Source organism: Nelumbo nucifera, chromosome 1 (assembly GCF_055504915.1).
Source record: "Nelumbo nucifera cultivar China Antique chromosome 1, China Antique-T2T, whole genome shotgun sequence".
In the NCBI taxonomy this organism is placed as follows: Eukaryota; Viridiplantae; Streptophyta; class Magnoliopsida; order Proteales; family Nelumbonaceae; genus Nelumbo; species Nelumbo nucifera.
In genome coordinates, this window is record NC_142649.1 from 86,679,930 (window position 1) to 86,703,615 (window position 23,686).

At 37.5% G+C, this 23,686-nt stretch overlaps 1 pseudogene across 11 annotated transcripts; it reads right to left on the reverse strand.

The window, feature by feature from the left end:
• Positions 1-1,816: 1,816 nt before the first annotated feature.
• LOC104599550 (nuclear transcription factor Y subunit C-9 pseudogene) lies at positions 1,817-21,590 on the reverse strand (annotated as a pseudogene). 11 transcript variants are annotated; one of them, XR_016076181.1, is made up of 4 exons: positions 21,218-21,465; positions 21,020-21,103; positions 15,480-16,349; positions 1,817-2,013 (listed from the first exon to the last, which is right to left on the reverse strand). The product of XR_016076181.1 is annotated as a nuclear transcription factor Y subunit C-9 pseudogene, transcript variant X8 (transcript). The 11 variants fall into 11 exon arrangements; XR_016076172.1 differs by having other exon boundaries at positions 1,817-2,021; XR_016076182.1 differs by lacking the exon at positions 1,817-2,013 and adding an exon at positions 2,355-3,143 and having other exon boundaries at positions 21,020-21,091; positions 21,435-21,590.
• Between the last annotated feature and the right edge of the window lie 2,096 nt (positions 21,591-23,686).

The following is a 23,686-nucleotide window of genomic DNA, read 5'->3' on the forward strand; positions in this document are numbered from 1 at the left end:
AAATTTCTGTACTAAAAAAATAATGCCCAATTTTCTCAAATCATTATAGGTTTTGAAAATTTGAAATTCCACTTTTTTTATTGTCTTTTGCAAGTCCCCATTTGATGTTTTGGCAATTATATTGAAAGTTCTTCAGTCCATTCATCTAAACAAAGTATTCACAGAATAAGTAAAAGATCTCACTTCCCAAAAATAATTAATATAGAACCAACATACATAATTCTGTCATTTAATAAAATCTTTGTTTATGTTACTGATTAAAAATATCACCCTTATCATCATGGAACCAACATACATAATTTTAGGAAGGTAGTTATCATGCTTGGTCTGCTCAGTGCAACCAAATATCATTTTTTTTCTCCAAGCATCCCCTGAAAATATCATTTCAGGGTCATAGAGCATCCACATGTTTGTTACAACTGTTTTCCATGTACCAGGGTCTCTTGAATATCACTCAGCGGCCTCTTGTTCTAAGAAATTTTTGTTTTCAACTTTTTGAGTGTGATCCATTTCATATGGTACCCCTATATCACTAGCAATTAAAAATTGTTAGCTAGCGTGTGCAGTAATATAGGGTATTGGGAAATTGGATGGAACCAGATTGAGGTGAATTTGTCTAATGATGTTTCTTCATTTGAGATCAGTCGAACCATTGATTAGTTAATATTTATAAGAAGGTAGAGGAGTTAAATGCTGAACTTAAAGAACTTTGACATATTTCAGAAATAAAGATGGTGACGCATGACTTGAAGTAGGAAGAGGGAGCAATTAAAAAGTATATTGTGAGGATTGGATCATGCTTGGTCTTCTTAGTACAATCAGATATCATTGAAGACCAAATGATGATAATGATGGCTACCCTCAGTTAGGTAGGATGAAGCCGAATGAGGGCTTATAGTGTTTGACATTCCATAATGTAATATGTGGAAGTTCATTTTCCATCTCCAAATCATACAAATTTACTTGGATTTAAACCTATGATTGCTCAAATTGATGCATATCCAAATTTAGGGTTGAGAATACTATATTGAACTTATTTTTATTATTTTTCTTTTTACTATTTCTTCTTGATTATGTCTTATTTTTTACAAAGGATTTAAGCACTCGTTGGTTCTTGAATGTTACAGGGTATGATATTGAATTTCATTAGATACAGAGAGGCAACCACAAATTGTGAACCTGTATGGAAGGTTATTTTGTGCATACCAGTGAAAGACTAAAGACTTCAAACAAACTACCATCGAGACCACAAAACTATCAGACTTCAATCAAATCAGATGTTGATGTTTTAGGGTCTGCACTCGAAAATGGTGCCTTGGTGGTCTTGCCATCTACAGCGGAAAAAGGTGGAAAGAAGAAAAATGTGTGTGAGAGAGGGGGAGAGGAAGAAGAAGAAAGGAGAGAGAGAGAGATCCATGATGACTTACCTGGCCATAGTAGTTCAGGTCGGATCTTCAGAGTTCAGTTGCCTAACTACTGAAGGGTTTGAAGGAGGGAGTGACAAGGGACGAGAAAGAGGGTTGGAAACTTGGAATTGGGGTTTTGAGGGTTTTTTTTTATCATTTTCATTTTTCTTGTTTTAACCGACTGGAATGGGAATCCAATTCTGAGAGGGTGGGCCAAGAATGGCCATTCCCTCAAATGGGGGAATGCCATTCCGCCCGGAATGGGAATCGGATTCTGATTTCACCCAACCAAACAACTGGAATTGGAATGGACCATTCCGATTCCGATTCCAGACCTCTATTCCTGCGAATCAAACATACCCTCAGTAAAAAGCTTACAAATTAAAAAAAAAAAAAAAAAAGAAAAGGTGGGAAAGACAAGGCAAAAAACAAAAACCAAGAAGACACTTCCAATCCATAAAAACCAATTACTCCCTAGAAGTATTGATGTATTAATGCTTCATACAAAACATATATCTGCAGCTCACTATCTGGACTATAATTCAAGTACTCAACATCCCTCTCTTGTCCTTTCAGTATGCTGACAATTGGAAGAACTTTCAACACCCTAAAATTCTGCAAACACAAATACTGAAATAACACGAACAAAGGGCCGAAATAGAAAATGAAACATACAACCCTAACAAGAAAACTTATTATGAGAAATAGAGATTGATTATGCTAATACTAGTAGTTAAAAAATACATATCCATTGCTCTAACATGATCAAGAAAATTAAAAACTCCTTAGCACAATAATTCTAGCCATCTGATAAAATCATAGTGGCACCATTTCACACCACTTGTTTCGGATTGAAAACCAATTAATCCTATGAATCAAAGGGATGCTAAAAATGAATCACATACAGTTCCTAATGATGTGATTGTTGTATGTAGAAGCAGTATATTCTTTTGATGAATGAGTAAAAAAATTTATTAAAGAGAGGAAGGGAGAGTACAATCACCCCCTAGGAGGAGGCACGAGATGATACCTCCCATTTGGGATGAGCACAAACCCAACTCTTATCGGAATACAATCTATAAAGTAGCCCAATACAAAGAAACCCGAGAAAGACCTTATTTAGCCAAAGAATCTTACAAGCCATTTGCTGATCTGCTAACCCACTGAAAACTGACTGGCATATTCCTTGTAAGCCATTTTACTTTTTTAAGATCCTTGTAGCCCCAAGAATCTCCCTCAGCTAACAAATTCTCCACTCCAAGTTCGTTGGTGATCTATAAGCCTTGCACAGCTGCTAATATTTCAGTCCTTGTTGAGTCTCCTACTCCCACTAGACTTGAAAATAAGGAAAGAATGTTGTCCTTATCCCTCAAGATCCCTCCTATATCCGAAGGTCCTAGGTTTCCTTGACTACTCCCATCAAAGTTCAGCTTTACAACCCCCTCCAGGGGGGGTATCCACCTTGCTTGTATTCTAGTTTTCTTGGAGGCTTGGATGCCACTACTACCCAACTCCTCGGAAGATCATCACAGGAATAATCCACAAATAATTCTGAAGTTTTCAGCCAAAGGATTGGGGCTTCTTTCCTTTTCTTGGAATATCTCGACATTCCTTTCCTCCCGAATAGTCTATACTATAGCTGCTCTTATACATTTCCACATAAGTTTCCCTCTCTTCATATGCAACAAAAAAGTTGATGTATCAAAAAGCATATTTACTTCGAAAGGCAAGTTCCACCTGCACCCAAATAATGTAAATAACCAATTTCAAATATCTGCAACAAAAAAGCAAGATATCAGCAAGTGGTAACAATCTTAATTCTGCACTTCACATTGTACACCAGTTTGGGGACAAACACAAATAAGGTCTCTTCTTTTGTAGGTTATCCAAAATATTTATCTTACTATATAAACTTCTCAACAAAAAAATAGTTATTTGGGGGGAGGGGGGTATGCCTAGGCCAACTTTCTTTCACTAGGAAAACCCAAGGGGAAAGAGTAGAGCAAAGGGACTTGAAGAACAAAGCACAATTAAAAGAGCCACTCAATACCAAAGTCTAAATTCTTTTGTCAGGTTTAAGGAAGTCCAGACAAACAGAATCCGAGAGAAGTAAAAGCTGAGAGACACAAACAGATTCTTCATCGCTTAAACCTCTACGAAACCCAAATTCCCAAGTTAGAGATAACGGGAGCACTGAGAAGAAAGAAACCTAGAAACAGGCTCCTACTTGTAAAGAGAAATAGAATAAAGGGAGAGGAAAAGGTCTTTTAAAGGTTGATTACCCACTCAAACATCTTCCAAAAAAAGAACAGAATTACCTAAGCAAACATCATACCTTATAGACCTAAGGAATTTAGGGAGGATGCTAGAAATAAGGGTGTTCACAATCCGCTTCAATGCGATTTGGAGAAGATCTAGACAAAACCAGTAAATTATAGTTTGAGAAATTCCCAAACCAAACCATTTTATTACGGTTTGGTGTAGTTTCTAATATGGTTTGGGGAATTTGGACCATTCTATTGGGCTTAATCCAATTAGAAAGCCCAAATAACACCCCTAAAAAGTTAAAAGTTAAAATTTTTATTTTATTATTTTATTATAAAATTAAAGAATTTAGAAATTGCCTTCCAAGGTTTTGTTAGTAGAGGGTAAAGCCCGTTGAGATACCCCAACATCCCATCTGGTTTTAGAACAGCCATGGATACTTTCCACCACTTCATGCCACAACCTCTCTCTTTCCAAAGGCCGCCTCTAAAGCCATTTGTCTAAAAGATTTTCATTCTTATTACTTGAATAAATTAAACCAGCAAATAGTTGTTTCTGATTTAAAAAGGTAGAAAAGAAAGAGAAAGAAGGGTCACGAATAGAAGAGGAAAGGGAGAGAGGAAGAGAAGAAGTAGAAAGAAAGGGTTCGGCTGAATTATGTTTCTAGCCACCCACTAAGATGTATTTATATTGTAATCTATTACAATGACTAATTACCATAATACCCTTAAAACAAATGAAAGAAAGACAAACAAGGCCCAGTCGGCCTAATTATTCTAAATAGAAAATAAAAATAAACAGCAGGTATAAAATGTGGGATTGGAACCCCACAAACACTAACAGCTTATCAACTATCTCTACACTCCCCCTCAAGTTGGGAGTAGATATTTGTCATACCCAACTTGCGTAAATCTGTCTCCAACCTAAATTTTGCGATTGCTTTAGTAAAGAGATCAGCTAACTGCATGTCAGAGGTAACATAGGGAAGACACACTTCTTGAGATGCAACACGCTCTCGGATAAAATGTTTGTCCACCTCGATATGTTTAGTCCTTTCATGCTGTATTGGGTTATAGGCAATGTTAATTTGCTGTTTGATTATCACAGTACAACATCAAAGGTTTCTCATAGTCAATTCCAAGTTCATCCAGCAAAGATTTCAGCCATAACACTTCTGCAACACCATTGGCCATGGACCTGTATTCAGCTTCAGCACTAGAGCGAGCAACAACATTTTGTTTCTTGCTTCTCCAAGAAACAAGGTTCCCCCCTACAAATGCACAATACCCTGAGGTAGATCTTCTGTCATCAATACATCCAGCCCAATCAACATCTGTATACACCTCTATCTTCATGTGTCCACAGTTCTTGAAAAGTATGCCTCTCCCTGGGCATCTCTTCAAGTAAGCAAGTATCCTTTCCACCGCAAGAAGGTGAGTGGTCTTAGGAGAATGCATGTGCTGACTGACAACACTGACAGCATATGAAATGTCTGGTCGTGTTAGGCAGAGATAAAGAAGTTTCCCGACCAACCTTTGATACATAGCCCTGACCTCAAGAGGTTCTCCACCTTCTGCACTTATTTTATGGTTCAACTCAATGGGTGTGTCAGCAGGCTTTACTCCTAACTTTTTAGTTTCTTCTAATAAGTCAAGGACATACTTTCTTTGAGAGATGAAGATGCCATGCTTAGATCGAGCCACTTCAATTCCTAGGAAATAGTGCAGTTTTCCCAAGTCTTTTACTTCAAATTCTTTGTGAAGGTTCTGCTTAAGAGCATCTATCTCATTAATATCACTTCCAGTCACCACAATATCATCCACATAGACAGCAAGTAAGGTCAAAGAAAAGTTTGTCTTCTTAAAGAAGAGAGTGTGATCTGATTGAGCCTACATGTAGCCGAACTTTTCTAATGCCAATCTAAACCTGTCAAACCAAGCTCTCGAAGACTGTTTCAGCCCATACAAAGCCTTCTTTAGTCGACAAACTTTCTTTCCTGCCTTTGTATTGTAAAAACTGGGAGGTAACTCTATTTACACCTCCTCCTGCAAATCTCCGTTTAGAAAAGCATTCTTGACGTCCATCTGAAAAAGTGGCCAAGGGAAGTTCGCAGCCATAGATAGGACTCAAATTGTGTTCATCTTTACAACTGGTGCAAAGGTCTCCATATAGTCTATGCCATAAGTTTGTGTGAAGTCCTTTGCAGCCAATCTGGCCTTGTATCTCTCTACAAAGCCACCAACATTATATTTTACTGTAAACACCCATCTGCATCCAATAGGTTTCTTCCTCTCAGACTGGTCAACTAGTTCCCAAGTGTTGTTCTTAATAAGTGCATCCATCTCTATTTGCATTGCTTCCTTCCACTCAAGTATCAGAAGAGCCTCTTGCACTGTTTTGGGTATAGGAATAGTAGCAATAGATGCCAAAAATGATCTGTACGATTCTGAGAGACGACCATAAGAGAGAAACTGGGAGATACAATGAGCAGTGGATGAAGTACAACGACGCTTCCTTTACGAATTAAAATTGGGAGATCAAGGTCATCTGAAGGAAGGGACTGAGGCTCAACAGTGTTAGGTGAAGTATCTGCAATAGTGGGCTCAACAATGGGTACAATGCCTGGATCTGAAGCTGTAGGAGGTGTCGGGATCGGCCTGGACTGCTGTGAACGAGAACCAACCTACCTCCACCACTGTTTGTAATACACTCTCAACTCCCTGCACTTTTGACAACCCTCTTCACGACACTCCCCCTCAACAACTGGGATAGGTAATGGAACTTCTGGGGCTGAAATCCCTTCCTCATGACTCTCCCCCTGAGGAGAGGCCCTATGATAGTAGGCCATATCCTCGAAAAAAGGTGACACCCATGGACACATAGCGCCTTCCCGAAACAGGATCATAACAGCAATACCCCTTTTGATTTTGTGCATACCCAAGGAAAATACATTTAGCAACTTTGTGATCAAATTTGGAGCAATGAGGTTCCAGGATTTGAACAAAGCAAGTACACCCAAAGGTTTTAAGGGGAATAGTGAACAAGTCCTTGTTTGGATACAGAAGGTTGAATGGTGTTTTCATATCCAAAACTCGTGAGGGAATTCAGTTAATAAGGTAAACAACAGTATGGAATTGCATCCCCCCAGAAGCGTATGGGAACATTAGAGTTGAGCATAATGCTTCTGGCTACTTCCAAAATATGTCTGTTTTTTCTCTCAGCAACCCCATTCTGCTGAGGTGTACGGGGACAAGTGCTCTAATGAATAACTCCATGGTCTAGAAGATATGATGCCAGGGGTTTTGCAAAATACTCCTTGGCATTATCAGATCTGAGAATTTTGATCTTGATTTCAAATTGGGTCAATACCATATGATGAAAAGCTTGGGTCAGTGAAAGAACCTCATCTCGAGAGTGCATGAGGTATATCCACGAGAAATGGGTATACTCATCAACAAATAACAAGAAGTATATGTACCCCCCCCCATGGCAGGAGTATGATATGGCCCCCAAACATTAGTATGCACAATTTCAAATGGAATATTGCTTCTTTTATTGCTCAAAGAATAAGTTGACCTACAATGTTTTGCAAGTTCCCAGCTTTCACACTTCAAACTAGACACTTGGACTGACTCAAACAAACTTGGAAACAGACTCTTCAAAGACCTAAAGGACAAATGACCTAATCTGTTATGCCAAAGCATAATTTGACCCAAAGACTGAGAAACAAACAATCTCCCAACTTCACTTTCCTTTCCCTGTGGATGCTCAAGCAGGTAGACTCCATTCGTCTCATGGCCAATCTAATCACCTTCCTCGTTTCCAGATCCTTAAAGACACAACGATCGGGAAAAAAAGTCACCGAACAGTTTTGATTCTTAGTAATACTACTAACTGAAAGCAAGTTAGCACTAAGCTTAGGGACATGCAAAACTGAGGACAAGGAGATGGCATTCGACAGCCTGATGTCTCCCTTGCTAGAAATAAGAACAAGGGAGCCATCAGCAATAAACACTTTGTCTTTTCTTGAGGATAAATAGTAGGTGGTAAACAAAGTGGATAAACTAGTCATATGGTCAGAAGCACCTAAATCTATTACCCAGAAGGGTCTAGTATTACCTGGGGCTGAAGTGTGATATGTTGTAGCTCTTGTACCTGAGGAAGCAAAAGCTGAAGTAGGAATGGCAGGAGTAACAGTTGAAGACTGAGATGATAACCCGGAAATACCAACTTCATTCTCCAATTGTGTCAAGGCAGCCCAGACAGCAGCTAAGGCATCTAGAGATGTGGTTCTTGCATTGAAAGATGATGCATTGTCAGTGTCGGCTGCCATATTAGCGCTTCCTTTCTTATTTCTGAATCTAGTTGGAACAAGATGGGGATGTAACTTCCAACAAGTATCCCTAGTATGCTTGGGCTTCTTACAATGATCACAAAACATTTCCCTTTTATCTTCCTTCTTTATTTCCTTTTCCTGATCTTTCCCAAATTTCTGTTTTGTTGCTGCTAGGGCTAATTCCATGGGTTGAACTTGTAACATCACTTTTCTTCTACTCTCTTCACTATGCACTAGTGAATAAGACTGAGACAAGATCACACTATCCCTGGTAAGAAGTTGTTGCCTTACTATGTCAAATTCTGAATTCAGACCTGCTAGGAGTTCAAAAACTCTGTTTGTTTCAACCAGCTTGCTATAGGTAGTCGCATCTCTCTGACTCTCCCATTCAATGGTTTCCAAATGGTCAATTTCATGCCACAAAGATTTCAAAGTAGCAAAGTAAACGGAGACTGGCTTCTCCCCCTACTTGAGTAGTTCTCTTGAACCCATTTGGCAAGTGATGTGTCTTTGTTTGTTGGTTTCTTTATATCCCCTGTTACATAGCCTAATTTACCTCTACCCCCAATTGCCATCATGGCTGATTGTGCCCACTCCAAGTAATTTGTTCCATCGAACCTAACAGTTGTAATTTGAAAAGAACTTTCAGTCATACTTCTATCCCCTAAAAAACTTTCCCCTAGAGTCTTGAATTCACTTCCAACTTTCTCCATTTTAAAGAGGATGTTAACAGTCACTACCAGAAATCAATTTCAGATTATTGGTAACTCCCAAGAAACACTCCTCAGTTGACAAGAACACCCATGAGCCAAAAAAACAGATTATTGTAGCTACTCAAGAACCAGTCACAGTCATAGAAAAAATGGGAGCAATAGTTGACCGTGGGGTTTCACAAGAGAACTCAGAGAAACTAGCAGATATATCAGAAAACTGTTGAATTAATGTCGATCTCTGTCAGAAAACTAACAATAATTGACTTAAATCGGAACTGTAAAAAAAAAAAAACTCCTTTCAAGATCGATCTCTGTCAAGAAACCCTAAAGAAATGGCAAAGGAGACGGAATTCTATTAACCACTGCTTCTAGAAAGTTAAAAACTGTTCCCTTTAAGGTCGATCTCAATAAAGATGAGTTCTTTCTCAGAAAGAATTTGATCGCCACCTTTAACCTTCAGATTAAGCCCTAATCTTTGACTTACCTGACTTCTCTGACTCTCTGACTCTTCCTGGTCACCGGGCACTCTCCAAAGGTCGTGTAACCCCTTGGGTACAATTCGAATCTCCAGTGATCCTCCAAGAATCAGGCGAAGATGCAATACTTTAGATTCAATAACTTCTCATGCTGCCGACTGGATTAAGCTCACATGAGAGCCCTAAACTACTCTAGTTTTGGCTCTGATACCAACTTGAATAAATTAAACCAGCAAATAGTTGTTTTCTGATTTAAAAAGGTAGAAAAGAAAGAGAAAGAAGGGTCATGAATAGAAGAGGAAAGGGAGAGAGGAAGAGAAGAAGTAGAAAGAAAGGGTTCGACTGAATTATGTTTCTAGCCACCCAATAAGATGTATTTATATTGTAATCTATTACAATGACTAATTACCATAATACCCTTACTTAAAACAAATGAAAGAAAGACAAGCAAGGCCTAGCCGGCCTAATTATCCTAAATAGAAAATACAAATAAATAGCAGGTATAAAATGTGGGGTTGGAACCCCACAAGCATTAACAACTTATCAGCTATCTCTACATCATTAACTAGGTTCCCTAACCCTAACCGTCCTTCCTTACTTGGACTTACCACCTCCCATCTAATCAAATGATCATTTTTCTCTTCCTTTGGCTCCCACAAGAAGTTGCTCATCAGTTTTTCTAACATCTTAACTACCCTGCAAGGTATCCTAAAGGCAAATAGGAAGGTTGGCAAGTGTGGCCCAAATTAAGGTTACTCTTCCCCCCAATGAAATGTAGTTCTTTTTCCAAGCCATGAACCTTTTTTCAAACTTATCCACCACTGGATTCCGAAAACAACTCTCCTTGGGGTGAGTACCTAGGGGAAGTCCTAAGCAAGTCAAGGGCCACTCAGAAATGGTGCACTCTAAGCAGTGCAACAACAAACTCCATCTCCCTCCAATCTAAGTTTAGCTACAACTCTTCTCAAAATTGATCTTCAAATTAGAAGTACTCTCAAAGAGATTATTAGGTTCTTTAATTTTTGCACCCTTGACACTTTAAATCCCTCACAAAAAATTATGATATTGTCTGCAAACTAAAGGTGAGTTACTGGGACTTGGTTTCTTCCTATTCTCCACCCTCTTATTGACCCAACCCTATCCACTTTTGATAAAAGTCTACTAAAAGCATCAACAACTAGTATGAATAAAAAAGGGGGTAGTAGATCACCTTATCTTAAGCCTATATAGGTTGGGAAGAAATCATTTACTACCCGATTGACTAATACTGAGTAATGGCAAAAAGTGATGCAACCACTTATCTAATTACACCATGTCTCCGAAATCACACTTCCGTAGCACCTCTAACAAGAAGCTCCAATCCACCAAATCGTAAGAACTTACAAGATCTAATTTGCATACAAAACCTTGATTACCCAATCTTTTTATCTCCTCCACACATTCATTTGCTATTAAGATCTGATCAATTATTTTTCTACCATGAACAAAGGCACTATGAGCTTGACTAATGAGGGAGGGAACTACCTTTTTGATACTCAAAGACAATACCTTAGTCAAAATCCTATAGATGCTAGTCACGAGGCAGATTGGTCTAAAATCTTTGGGATGTTTGGCTTCTTTCTTCTTTGGAACTAGGGCTAGAAAAGTAGCATTGATTCCATGACTAATGATAAACCTATCCTCAAACTCTCTAAAAACCTCAAACAAATCATCTTTGATTATATTCCAACAATCTTGGAAGAATGCCATAGTAAAACCATCCAACCTTGGTAACTTGGATCTATCCATTAAAAAATATTGCTTGTTAGATTTACTCCTAAAAATTCCTTTCCAACCAACCTTTATCTTTCTTCAAACACACCAAACCAGCCAACTCCACTCTACTTTCTAGTGGTTTCCTCATAATAGATTTAAAATGAGTTATTGGTCATAGCAGAGACTTGGGATCGAATCCCGTCTACACCTGTGTTGGGGGATGGACTAACCCTTGTTGTGTAGCCCTTTGAAAGAAATAAAAAAAAGGGTAATTGGTTATTTCCTCTTGGGAATCATATTCTAATCCATCCACTTCAAGTTTAGTCACCAAGTTTTTCTTCCTTCCATTGGCTACTTCATGGAGGAATTTAGTATTTCCATCACCTCTTCTAATTCCTTCTTCAACCTCCATCTTAATTCTCTTTCTTGTCAAATCATTATTCTTTTATATTCCTTCACATCCAATTCCTCTACCTAGGACATCAAAGTTGATTTCAATTCCTCAATTCTCCCAAATTGGCCTCTCTTCCATTCTTTTAACTTTGCTCTTAAACTTTTCAACTTCTTATGGAATCTTACCCCTTTCCACTTCACCCTCCTCATCTCTTCAATCCACCACTCCACTTTCTTCAAAAAATCCAGGTGTGTCAACCACATATTTTCAAATCTAAAAGGTCAAGGTCCACACCTAAATGATTCCTATAAAGTACAATGGGACAACGGTCAAAAGTAACTTGGGTGGAGCTTTGGTTAACAGATCCCTCCAATGAATTCCCCAACTTTCATTAAAGAGAAATCTATCTTACTTCGAGCAAGCTGGAATTTACAGGAAACTGGACCACATTAAGTGAGCTTGCAATAAGGGAGCTCACAACTATTAATAAAATCATTGAACTTCTTATGCCGATTGTAAGAGTTTGTTGGGGATTATTGGACTCATTAATAAATTGAATTACATTGATATCCCCACCCAAACACCAAGGACCCCCCTAGTTCTTGGATCCCAAATAATTCTTCCCAAAGCTTATTGATAAAAAAAAAAAAAAATCTTCCCAAAGCTCATTCCTCTCCATATAATTACTTGGTCCATACACATTTGTTAACACCCAAGTAAAGCCATCCTCCACCAATCTAAACTTTACAAACATCGAAAAATTCCCAATTAACTCCACTACCTCTACAACATCATTTCCCCAAAAAGTGACAATACCCCTTGAGGCCCCCGAAGAAGGTGTAGAAACCCACTTTATTCCTCTTGACTTCCAAACACTTCCAGCCCATCTTCTATCAAGCTCAGCTAATTTGGTCTCATGTATCATTACAATGTTCAACCTTTCTCCTCCAAGAAGATCCTTAATTATCCTTTTGTTCCTTGCACCACCTAAGCCCCTCACATTCTAATTGATGATTTTCATGGGAACTAAAAGATGACAACTCACCTAGGGCTATAATGCCCCACTTAGAGACTTTCCTTCTCTCTCCTCTTCCACTAAATTCAATATCTCCGTCTATGTTTGAAATCAGTCTCTCTACCTCTGTCCTTTTCTTTTTTTCTTTGGTTGTTTCCTATCCCAGATTTTCTAGGATACACTCTAAACTCTTTTGATTCCTCAAACTTTGTTGGGTTTTCCTCTAAATATTCTTTGGTATTTTTATACCCCTCGAGGAGGGCTCAAATTTGTCCTCATATCCTCTCTAATTTCTCCTCTTGTAACTTTTTTGAAAGAAGCTCTCCCCCTTGTTGTCACCACCCTTAACTTCACTCTCAATTTCCCCTTCTTGAACCTCAAATTTACTTGGATTTCCTTCCAACAGTTCCTCTATATGCTTGTACACCTCAAGATGAGCACAAATTTGATCCCAAATCCTCTCTAATTCCTCCTCCTATATCTTTCTCAAACCAAGCTCTCCCTCCATTTCTTCACAACCGTTACCCACCCGCACAACTCCCCTCCATTAGCTGTTTCATCTTGTTGAGGAGCCAAAATACCTGTTTTAGACAGAGATCCCACATTAATACCATAACCGAATTGATAAATATACCTGGGCCAATGGGGAAAGTGGGTGAAGGATCTGACTTCCCAGTGACGGGAATCAGGTTTAGGGCCATCCCTTTTGCCTGAAATAATTGTGCAAGTGTATTAGGTTCAATCAATACAGTGTTAGTCGTGACATCCAAATCCTCCTTAGAATGTTTGTCCCTCAACCACTAACTCTATGTTCCATAGCAATAAACAATTGTGCCCCTCTGAACCACTGTCAAGATTAGGCTGCTCTGAAGGAACGAGATTAATTTTTGGGTTAGTTGCACCTTGACTCGGTGTAGAAACTTTCTTCACTAAAAAAGTCCCTCTACCGTAGCAACTCCACATTACCAAGGCTAATAGTATCCTCAGTTTTTGAATCTAAAGAAGTTTTTGACCTTTTTCCTTTATCAAACTACCTACCTCAACCTTTTCAATTTCACTACATTTAACCCACTCCATCTCTTCGAAATTTACCACCTAAGCATTCGAGGGGGGCTTCCTAAACTTGGGGTTACGACGTTCTAGCGAACAGACTTGTTTGCCCTTACTTGAAACCCAAGATCAGTTCGAAATCGCTACCTCGTTTCTGCTTCCCGAGACCAACCTGCAAGTTTTGGTCGAAGGGGATGATGATGGCCCAATAATAGTGTCCATCGTCGCCCCACTCTTCTTGGTCACATGCCCTTTTAAGGTGGCATGTAGCTCTTTTAATTTAAAGCCCATACCATTTTGTTTTAATGGCCCATTAGTCTCAATTGGGCCTTGGGCCTTTCCTTTTAAATACATCCTTCTCTTATCGTTAAAAGAGTCGCATGTTGCCCTCTGGTTCAAACTTGCAACCAGGCTCGAGTCAAAAGGCCGGTCCTCTGGTTTAAACATGTGTCTTTGTTGGATTTAACTCCACCCATCACCACCTTTGCATAGGATTTGCTATTCTATCTAGAGCTACTCTCTAGGTTACTTAAAACATCGATATTCTCCTTATCTTTCTTATTCTCCACTTTTTTCTTAGCCACGTTAATGTTAAATTCCTCACCTTGCACCCCAAGTAAATAGGTCATCTCTATCTCTTCATCTCCACCCTCCAACCCTCCTTCCACAACTACATTTCAATGGAGGTCACCATCCAAAAGGGTAAGAAAGTCCATCTATTACAACCTCTAGCCTTCTTGGGATATCATCAGGTTTAGCTCCACTTGAGAGCAACGGAGTGGAGATTGTAAACGAAGAATCCATCTAATTTGGCATTACAGATTGAAGCTATTGACTGTAACACATCATCACTCCAAAGGTGGAACGGCAGACCTAGCAAGTGAACAATAACATCGTCCTCAATACAATCGATTCTTTCAACTTTACCTCTTCCAAGATCACCTCTACTATTCTTTTCCAATCTTTCGGTTGGGCTGATGTCCTGATCACAAACTTTCTCCCCCATTCCTCCTTTCCACCATTTGTTATCAATTTGCAGTTTCCTCTTCCCTTCTCTACAACCACTAGACTATGCTCCTTCCCTTCTTCATATCAACTTCTTTTTCCCCTTTTTGGTGTTTCAATCTTTTCCATCCGGAGTAAGAAATCACTGAGCAACCCTACAACTTGCTTCCAGCCTTGACCCTTTCTTCCTTCAGGTAGTGCTTCCTTCCCCAAAATGTTCCTAAAGTGCAATAAATGAACCTTTGGCATTCTTTTTACATTCCACCCTGTACCTTCTTCTTCCTTCTAAACCAAGCTCCCTATAGTTTGTTTTCTTACCTTTGGAGCTCTCTCCCATCACACTCTTTCAGCCATTATATCACTTCAGTCCCACCAGTAAGACCGTAGCCTTCTTTGCCTCCCAGATTTCATGCTCGGCAACCCTTTGATCCTCATCTCTTCAAATAAAAAGTCCTTAGCTTCAACCTTCAGAACGTTCTTCCATCTTGCTGCTTCCACGAACCTCTCCTCTCCATCTTCTCCATCTTCTTTTCCATAGTTTCTAAAGGTCTTGTTTCCCCTCTTTAGTTCAGAGAAGTCAGAAGTGTAAGAAGTTCTTCAGAAACTTCAATTTTATTCACCTTGTAACCAGAAATTACCACATGATTAGAACCCAAAAAGTTAATGTAGAAGTAGTACATGAACATGGACAGATTAAATAACCTATCCATCCAATATGCAAATGACTACAGAAATAGATAGATAATGCACACTCAGAAGGTTGAAATGACAAAAACATACACATTGATGCCTCTAAAGAGAAACTACTAGAGGACAACAAAAAATCTGGTTGTCATAGATTTGGAGACATGAAAGTTGATATCTTGAACTGAACAAGGAAATAACACACATGAGAGTCCATTAAAAAAAATCTAGGTGATCACTGAATATTTAAATGAACATAAATGAAATGCAACAAGAAATACCACCCTAGTTCTCTCAAAACATAAAATGAGCATGCTGATATTACCACTTTCAACCTTTACCAAAAATATTTACAGTTGGCATGATGAGTTTTCACTTACTTTCCTCTCCAAATGTCTGCTATGACCATTCTTCTCCAGCTTAAGAATCTGAGGGTGGTTGCTGCTGCTGTTGTTGTGGTGGTTGTGGCCATATTTGTTGAGCCATGTAAGGGCGAGGCTGCTGTCCATACAAAGCTTGATCCACCACAGGTTTACCCATGATCATCCCAGGAGTTCCAACCTGTGGTGAATGTTGAGGCATGTAATAATAAGGAAGAGGGTCAGCAGGACCTCCAACAGGCAGTGCTCCTCCTCTGGGCATTGAGGCAAGTACCTCATCTTTCAAATCTTCCTTGGGGACAATGTCAACCAGGAAGTCAAAGATATCAGTCCTTTTGATTGCTGCAGCAATGTCATTCTTCTGGAGTGTTCTACGCTTGTTCTCCTCAGTGTGGTTCCATGAACGCAGTGCCAACTCCAAGATGAACATCTCACAAGCCCTGGCAAATACGACAGGAGCCTCTGCTGATATCATTCTTACATCCTCGTCAGCCTTCATGATTTTCTTGATCCTTGCCAATGGAAGGCTGTGGTTCTTGAAGTCAGTGATCTGCTCAATTTCTTGGTATTGGTTTGACCAAAAAACCTGGAGTTGCTGCTGCAGTTGTTGCTGCTGCTGGTGGAGGTGCTGATAAGCAAGTTGGTGTGGTGCAAGCTGAGCTGGGGAACCAGTGAAACCTGTTGGTTGACCAGTAGGTTGAATAGATCCAACTGATCCTGGAGGATTGGCTGCAATCATTTGGTTAGCTTGATATGGAGTTGTGCCATATGGCACTTGAGCACTACCACCAACCACCCCCATTACTGGGGGCTGTCCATGAGCTTGTTGATCCATTCTGCACTGTGCAAGATGATTTTATCCTTCTGGATCTGGTAACAGAGAGAGAGAGAGAGAGAGAGAGAGAGAATAAATGAATAAATAGCTCATGGTCATGATGGTCACCTTCTGGTAGAAAATAACACAATTAGGTTAAAAAATAGGTGAAATTATATAATGTCAATGGTATGGGACCATGGAAATTAGCACACCATCTAATGGACATCAAAACCATAGGCATCTTTTTCCATTTCTCTGTTTAGGTCTCATGGTATTGTACTTAGCTCATGAGTTAACTTGTTTCTTTTCATAGTTTTCTTTTTTAATATAAACCAGATGCAAGTCTCTCAAGAGCTAAGTTGAGCAACTTCAACTAAAACCACTGCAAGAGAACATAAATACATTTTTTCAGTAAAAAAAAATATACAATTCCAGTATTAGAATGTGGGAAAATGGAAACAATATTGCAAATTTGAAAATTTTCAGCAGAGTCCTGTACAAGAGAAAATTAATTGCAGTAGCCAGACCCAATTCTTGAGTTTTCTAATGATAATGGAAAATCCAACAAAACATTTCCCAAATCAGGTAGGTCCACCCAATTGTACTACTTCACTCACTTGCAACTTCAAGATTCAAAATTTATGCTCCACTATAAATTTATTTAAAAGTGCACTAAAGCATCTGCCTTTTTAGCATCAGAGTTCCTAGAGAGAGACAAGACACACTTTACAATAACCCATTAGAAGTATGCTTCAAAACGTCAGTAACATCCATGATCTTAGGTCATCCATAAGCTCAGGCTCAGTTAATGTTGGCAAAGAGTTTGGTATGGATTTAGAGTTGTTTAGGTGATTCAACCCCAAGACATAAAAAGTCATAATCACTTATGAAATTTAACAATAACTTCAATAATATACTAGTTATTTTTAATTTAGCAAGTATATAAAATGTTCTGACAGGACAACTCAGGCTTGCTTAGCATAATGAACAGAGATTGATAGTTGGGCTTGGCTTTGAAGCTCCAATATAAAGTTTAGATGTCACTTATGCTAAGCAAATCATAATAGTAGCATGAGTTAGATCAGCTTCTTGACAGCCTACCCACCAACTCATGACACCAGGTCATTCAATCAACTTCAAAAGTCAAAACCCAATACTCATGCCAAATTTATGAATAATATAGGGAAAAAAAGCTAGAAGGAGAATGCATTGCACGTAAAGCATCTCTTTTCTTGTCCTCTTCAATTGTTGTTTTTATTTAGATAAAATTCTTCAAAGATTCATAAAAGAAAAAGAAAAGAAAGTCTCTTCAAATAATCTTAATTTTATCTCTTTTTTTATTTCCAAAAGAAATATCCCTCTCTCCTCACTGAAACTTGTTATTGGGCTCAATTCGTAGAAGCATAATCCTTCATTTGCTGTATTTGAAGTTGAAACCAGAATTATCAAAAACAAAAAAAAGTTGAAACCATTTCATTGTGCCAAGCAATGTTAAGTACCAACAAGCCGATGACTAGTTGATTGACTATCAGTTGAGGTCCTTGAGGATAGTGTTTTAAAAGTGAAAAGCACAACTAAAGCACATGGGGTTCCTAGATCATGAGATTGAAGGCAAGGTGCACACCCGAACTAATTTTTTGAAGAGTAAAAATAAAAAATCCAATATGTATCGAAATTTTGATCCTTGCCAATGACCGAAATGCTTTCATAATGGATGGGGATTGTCAAAGTTGCAATAGCCATTAGCCAATAGGTTGGTTTTCAGAAAGGGAGAGGGCCAAGAGGCCCTTGAATTCTTATGCTTCTGAAAAAGAGAAGCAAAATCTGTCTTCCAACATGGACTGCTCATTGAGGTGGATACCTAGATCTGCAAATGGTCTTTCTGAGACTTTAGCAAGTGATGGGATAACAAGGGAATATTTGGAATTGGACCAAGCCTAGAGATTAAACTGTAACTTGCTAATGCATTTCTTGAGATTGTAATAATGTCAGCCTTGGATTGTCTTGTAATTCGTACTTGGTCCACTCTATTTCAAGCACTTCAGAATGGTTGGGGTTTTCTCTCTTATATCAATAAAAGTATGTTTTATTATTGCTGATAAAAAATATGAAAGTATAAAAATATTTCAAAAAGTTTATTAGCCCAATTGGTTAGAGCATTTTGAAGGTGGTATCCTTTTACATTTAAGTCCTCTATATGCCAAACTGTTTAAGCTATAAACATCATAAATAAAATCTACAGCATAGTGAATTAACTATTTAAACATCATATTCAAAGCTAACTCATAAAAACATAACAAACCAACCAGGTACACCCACAGAATGATATTGATCACACAAGGTGTATCTGCTAAAAGCACTTCCCCACATTGCCAAATGTTAAATGTATTCCACCATTTCACAAATCTGTTAAATTAAAGAGGAGGGTGAAAAAGACATTTTTATAGGTAAAAGAAAGTATTTCATTATATAAACAAGAATATACAGAAAGGGATCCAATCAGGGAATGAGTACCCCTTAAAGCATATGTAACAACTAAGCCCAATACAATCACTCCCTACCCATCCCTTACCCGCAGGAGCAGGTTAACACTTGCTCCTTAAAACAGCTGAGCCCAAAATAATTGTTCCCTTTCAACCCCTTGCCTTGCTAGAGAATCTGCCATCCCATTAGCAGCCCTTGGAAACCATTGAAAAGATACTGTTACGCCTCTCAGATGCCACTTAATTTTATTTACCAAATATCAGTAAGTCCAAGCTGCCTTCTTTCCATTCTTTAACCAGCTTATTACTACTCGGGAATCTCCTTCTATTAAGAGACTTGTGAAATTTATTTTTTCTGCTAATTGGACCCCATACAGTACAGCGGACAGTTCAGCCTTGGTTGAATCTCCTTGGGCAATAGAACCTGAGAATAAAGCTAAGATAGTTCCCTCTTTATCCCTGAAAACCCCTCTTATGTCTGAAGGGCCTGGGTTGCCAAAGCACTCCCATCAAAATTGAATTTTATAAAGCTTTCTGATGGTGGCTCCCAAACATGAACTACTCCATTCTTTCTTGTAGACGAATAGGCCACTTCCCTCCAATTCTTTTATATCATCAAAGGAAAATGGAGAGAACACATCCATGGACTTAACCCAATGAATCACCCTTAGGAGGATATAATCTAAGATTGTATCCAGATTTCTCTCCTCATCTTTGAAGTGTCTTGCATTTCTTTCCTCCCAAACTGTCCAAACAACTGCAGTCCTAATGCATCTCCAGAATATTCTTCCCCTTTTCCTTGGTTACCTAAAAAATAATCTGCAAACAGACTAGAGGTAGAGTCCACCTGCACCCAAAGAGGTCAAGGAACCACTCCCAGATGGAGGTTACAAACGGACAGGAAATTTGAATGTGATAAGCAGTCTCACCATTTGCCTTACAGAGTGTGCACCAGTTAGGGGTGAAAAAGTCATTACCAACAAGAAAATAAAGGATGGGAGGGACAATGTGCGTAAATACTCCGTAAATATTGCAAACCATCTACTCCACTCATAAAAAGTAAACAATTTTCAGATAGCCCTTGGGCTCCCTTCAGAAAGAAAGCACTGAACCACCATGTCAGTGGTACATAATCTATAAAGAAAAACAATAGAGCCTTCCAAACAATCAAGAAAATAAACAAGATTCATTGAAGAAACTATTGTGCTGTAACCCACGGTTAACCTTAGTCAGCCTCATAGCTAAAGTCTATGCCTTTCTTGTCCAATCCACTTGTCAAATTTCTCATGATGAGTCTGTACCATAGGCTCCCCTCCAAGAGGAGATTCTGAGGATGCACAATCAGTTATTATTTTCTCTTCCTACCTTTCATGTTCACATACTCAATAGCAAACATTTTTACAAAAGAAATCATACACCTGTTTGCAAACTGTTATGTGGTTTGTGATCCTATATATGGCAGGTACATACATAAATATTTTAACCACAAAGAGAAGTAATAAGTCTTCTAGATGTCATAGTTTCTTTTCCACTCAGATCAACCAAGAAGGCAAATACTTGTACAGAGAATGCTTTACTGCTTTAGACTCCAAGATGAGCTTATTAACTATCGATTAACAAAACAAAAAAGTGGGTATAGCCAACATGAAATAAAATTAGCAAAAAAATGAATAATCAATTTTCTTTTACTGCATCAACATTGGCCGACTGTATAATATTTCTACTAGGATTGAAGAAAAAAATTGACCACAGAATTAAGCTACGTAACGTAATCTGACTAATTTCCACTTCTCTCCTACTTATTATACTCATTACGGACCCCTAATTTTTTTCATACCATATAAAAACCCAACTAGGAGCTACAGTTTTGTCAATGCAGAAGCAACTCTAAGTTTATTATCATTTAGTCAAACCTGGAAAAAAGCGAAACAAAACATAAGAACCCAATAAAATAGATTAAAGAAATCAACAGGAACCAGGAGGCTGACTATAGTATAGAATTATTCATTTTTAGAATTTGAATGGATGAACGAAAAAGATAGCCAGCGTAAATACAAAGTAATGATTTCTAGGGAAAATATAGTCTACTTAACACAACTGTCACTCTAAGAACATCGATATGACAAAAAATTCCGAATAAATCAAGCTTAATAATCTAGAATCGAGAAACAGATCCAAGAACGACTTGCCATGAAATAAAAAAAAAAAAATCGGTTGCGCTGGAAATAGAAAGGCTTCACCTTTTCACAGAGATAGATTCGAATATGGAGCTGTTTGTTTCTGCTTCTCCTTCTTCTTAGCAGACTGAAACCCTGAAATTTCGACTGACCGATTAAAACGTCGGAAAGTCAAAGGTAGGTTTAGAAAGAAAGACTGGAAAAAGAAAAGAAAAACATAGATTGTCTTTCCAGGAAGCTGGGAAGAGACTGAGAGATTACCACGTCGCACCTTTCCACACACACACACACAGAGTCAGAAAGGTATAAGATTCCGTTCGTTAGGGTTCCGAATTATAGAAGAAGCGATGAGAGACGAAAACAGTTTCCCATCCGTTTCTTCCAGTTTAGTTTCGTTTCTACAACAACAAATAAAGTAAAGAACCCAGAAATTGGTTGGTGGAGTGGAGACATTGTCTTCTCACTCCTCAGTCCTCACCACAGTTTCCTGACAACTTTGCCCTTGTATCGGGAGCCGCTCCTCCCGCGCGTCCTTGGACTATGGAGTCTTTGGATGGACCCCGTCTCCGTCTCCGTCTCCGTCTCCGTCTCCGACAAACCGGACCCACGATTCTACTCCTAACTACAACACTCCGCCGCCTATTTGGGAAATTTGGATTCCCAGGTGGGACTAACATCCCACGTGGATCGTTTGCTAGTGAGAGATTCACAACGCCAGCGGCTTCCACGTGGAAAATTGGTCGAGCTGTCAATACACTTCCAGTGGCTTATCATATTGCTGTCACTCCCTTCTTTAATTGCCCAATAGCGCTCAAGCCACGTGGACAAAAATTAAATATTTGGATTTTTTATTAAGAAATGAGATTAAAAAAATAAAAAAAAGGATAACGACTGATAAGCACTCAACAACAACAACAACAGAAGAGACGGACAGTGAACAAGCATTCCCGTACGGATCGGCCGCTTCATGGACAGTCCGTAACTCCGTATTGGCATGTGGGTCCTACCGCCTACGCTAAAAAACAAGGGTAAAACTGCAGCCGTCCACATGTTGCCATGAATGATATAACAAAGAAGTATGAGAAAAGTTACGAGTAATGTGCCGTGGAATTGGTGTACGGAAACAGTTTGAGATATGATTATATTTTATTAAAAAACTAATTGAAGGCCGTGCATGCACGAGATTTATTAAGCGAAACCTAAGGGATAATTTATTAAAATATTCCTTATAATTTTATAAATTTATTTTGTATTTAGCATCTTATGAAAACATCACTTATAATTTGTAACAGATTTAATGAATCTTCCATTAGATGGTAGTGGAAAATGATAGTATTGATCATAATATTCATTTAAGTAAATTTAATCAAAAGAAAATAAAAATAAAAATACTATTTTTGCCTTTAATAAGACACGGGCAACTACTTTATTGGTTATATTTGGTCAATTTTGTTTTTTTATACAAAAAAAGTATTAAGGGTATTTTTGAAATAAAAAATCATGAGCCTAATGGCAAAACAAACACTCCTTAATGAAAAGTTGATTAAGTAAATAAGTTGTAAAATATATGGAATGTTTTAGTAAAATGAAAACTATAAGGTATGTTTAAGTAAATATGTAAAACTATAAGGTGTGTAGGAATGGCAATAGGACATGGATCATATTCCCCATCCCCGACTATGATTATGAAATTAACCCCTCATCCCCAATCCCCGACGGGGATGGGTTCCCCGAGGGGACCCAAATCCCCAAAATGTTTTTAGATTATAGTATTTTTTTAAATAAATTTATTTGAAATAAATAAAATTATAAATTATAAATAATGTTTTAAATATGTTTAGATATATATATAATATAAATAATATAATAGTATATTTAATATAAATAACATTTATATATATAGATAGATAGATAGATATAATCAGGGTCGAGGCGGGGTGGGGACCTCAATCCATAACCTGACCACACGTCAATTTGGTTGGCCAAATAGCATATGATTGAACCAAACCAACTCATGAATACTCATAATTTCAGCTAAATTAATAGTCTCATCTCTAATAAATAACAATAGTTTTATCTCCAATAATTATTGAAAATTTATAGTGAAAATACACTATTATTAAAAATATATTGATAATGAAAAATAAAATAAATTTAAAAAATTCAATAATAGTAATTTAATCTCCAATAATTATTAAAAGTTTTCTATTAAATAACAAAACAAAAAAATATACATAATCATTGAAAACACATTTATCACAAAAAACAATAAATATTAATTTTAGTATATATAATTATATAATAAATACAGATTAAGAGTTTAAAATTATTATTAATAAATATCAACTTTTTTGAAAGTTTATTTTCTCGAATTATTACTTGATATAAGTGAAATCAACTAGTTTCAACATTATGTAAACATATTAAATTATTATTAATTTCAATATTATGTTATAACTATTTTTCTACTTTTTAGATTTTTTTAATTTATTACATAATTTCTTTATTTTAACTATTTAAAATCTAGTTATGTTAGATATTTTATTTTTTAAAATATTTAGTTATTTAAGTACTTAAATAATATGTTAAATATTTAAATTTTAAAATATTAATTATTTATTGAATTTAATTATCCATAAAGTCATAATTTATACTATTATTACATAATTTCATTATTAATTTTGTAAAATATTAAGTTATTATTAATTTAAATATTATGTTATAATTATT